Below are 3006 nucleotides of genomic sequence, written 5' to 3' on the forward strand. Positions count from 1 at the left end.
GAGGAAACACCATATGATTTCTTTCTGTCAGATCAATGTAACAAAGCACAGGTTTTGTAAGGCATTGGGGGGGGGGGGAGTCGAAAACAAGGAATGAAGTCCAGATCATCTTTAGATGTTCCTGGGGGTGGCTGGAAGGTAAATCTCTGAAGGAGATTGGTAAAGAAGAAGAGCTCCATTTTGGCAAGGTTCTCCCTAACACGTACTCTCTGACCTGGAAGAAAACATACATGACAAAATAGTTGGGTTTATTGCTTTCTTAAAATATTTTAAAGTATAGCTTCCCAATGTCACATTGTCCCAAAGGAATAATTACATTCTTAGAGATTTAAATGCTAAAAATATATCTTCTTAAAATATGTTAACCTAGGAATCCTTCTTAATACATATATAAATGCAGTGATTTTTACATTTTCTTCCTTTACATAGGCAATTTCAACCATCTGTTCAAGCTTGAGAGAAAGAAAAATGAGCATCCTGCTAACAAAGATTTTTATTTGAATAATCCTTGTGGCATTTTATAGATTTTCATAGATTCCTTAGTACTAGCAAGGAGCATATCAGTCTTATTCCAGTTAACTGGATAACCTGATAAATTGCTAAAATTTATATTAGCATCAATATATTTTGACAAAGAACATTCATAGTTGTTAATTATTGGCTTTACCTTTAGCATTGCCTTATAAAGCCTTTTCAAATTCATCATGTGCAGATTTCCCAAAATGGATATTGTTCTGGGTCCAGGTGGAAGATGTTGAGAGCTGTTACTCTGGGAACTACCCATTTTGAAAAGGAATATAACTGAAAGAATGGATAGTAATACTAATAAAACAAGTCCAGTCCAAGCCATTTTCTTTCAGAACACAACATGGTGGTGAAGTAAAGGGAGACTTGTCTTCAGAGGATCTGTGAGGCATGCAGCTTCCCTTATATAGGGGTAGTGTGAACCTGATTATTTTCTTTGATGGGTGGAATTTTTTCTGACCAATAATTTTGCTGAAGGCCTTTGTTCAACCCACCTCTTCATCTGACTGGTCCTTGAACGGGGCAGGGGGGGGGGAATGTAAGCTCTCTCATTTGGTCTTATGAGGCCAACAATAACTGCTTTCACTGCCTATGACTCTTCCAAATGACAAACATTACAAATATTGGGTTATTATCCACATAAGCACCATCTGCTACCTCCACATCTATAAGGTTGGTTAACAGTAAAGTAGAAATTGAACATGTATCTAGCCTTAAATAAGTTTTATGAACTGACTTCACTCTGTAGGACACATCCCAGAGATATAGCAATGACATATATGCAGAAACATTTTCAGGAGTTTGCCAAAGCTTCTTTGGGATAAAATCATTTTAACCATATAAGAGGGGAGGGAACAATCATAATCATATCTAAAATGATTAAGATATTGTATTTTCCTTTGCATTTTCAAGAAAAATTGAAGTAGAAAAAAACTATAAAAATATTTCACAGAACTTTATTTTGATATTCTGCTCATAAATCAAAACAACTGTTATTTTCCAGATTCAGTCTAAAAGCTTAATATTATGCATTTTCCATCCTGATCTGGGATTTTTTTCTCTAGAAGTCATGATAAAAGTTCATATAGCTACTCCACTTTTTTTCAATCTATTTAAGGCCATACATTTTTGATAGAGATTATTTACATTTAACAGATTGACATCAATGCTTCCAATATGTGTCTGTTGAAGGCACAAAACATGTCTCCTTTCTTTTATTCAACTAAAAAAAATCCCCTTTAAGGGAAGGCTATTCAACCTAGCCTTTTAAAGAAAGGCTAATTCATCTGAGCTGTCAGGCTATTCAACCTGACAATACAGTGTTCTAATCAATCTCATCCCAGTTAAACTTCTAATCTGGTAACACAACTGGCTGCCTATCCAATACATTATTTCAAAGGTTGTAAAATTTTTAATTTTAGTCCTCAGTATATTATCAGATTATATAAAATCAGTTGCTCATCTCTGCCAGTAATTTAGTATTTTTTTCCAGTTTCTTGTAGGAATATATTTGAACAAAATCTTCAGCCTTGTCAAGATGTTCATCCCAACTGAGACAGTTACAGGTTTTTCTACTTGAAATATCTGCCATTCTGTTTCGAAGAATATCTAGCAATAAGTATCTCCAAATAAACCTTTTTTATTTTTTGTAAAATAAATTCCAAATAATATTAAAGTTTGCTGTTTCTTATTGTACTACTTTGTTTTCCACAGCTACGTTCTGTGTTAACATGTGATTTTGAATTACCTAATATCCTAACAATAAGGTACATTACTATAGATATGAATTACAATTTTCTGACATATATGTACTGTATTTCTCAGTTATAGTGGTACTGCTTATAAAACACATCAGAGAACTGGTCAAAGGAGTAAGCAGACTGAATTGCTTCAATATTTTAGAAGCATTCCTTACCATAAGAATCAGAACAGAAATCTATGTAGCAGATACTGTACATTTGCTACTTTGTCCATGATACATTTTTGACTCTTGATTCCTTTTTGGATATAAATAGCTATTTCTTGCCCACCTTTGTAATTTAATGATGCAAAGGCATCTGCAATATGAATGCAAGAAATTGATATACTTTGGTTAATAATTCATTCTGCAATCACAATTACAAGGGTAGAAGTATAATTTTAAATTGATTCTCTCATTTGAAGATATAGGTCATTTATGTTTTAGGAGTAAGAATGACAGAATAATGATGAAGATACATGTGAAAACAGAATAACAGAGTTGGAAGGGACCTTGGCGGTCTTCTCATCCAACCCGCTGCTCAAGCAGGAGACCTTATACCATTTTGGGCAAGTGGTTGTCCAGTCTCTTCTTAAAACCTCCAGTGTTGGAGCATTCACCGCTTCTGGAGGCAGGTTGTTCCATTGGTTAATTGTTCTGTCAGGAAATTTTTCCTTAGTTCTAGGTTATTTCTCTCCTTGATTAGTTTATCTCCCAAGAAAGCAGAACTCTTGAAACTGGAA

The sequence above is a fragment of the Crotalus tigris genome, unplaced genomic scaffold, assembly GCF_016545835.1.
Source record: "Crotalus tigris isolate CLP2741 ecotype Arizona unplaced genomic scaffold, ASM1654583v1 scf7180000024340.7048381, whole genome shotgun sequence".
NCBI lineage: Eukaryota > Metazoa > Chordata > Lepidosauria > Squamata > Viperidae > Crotalus > Crotalus tigris.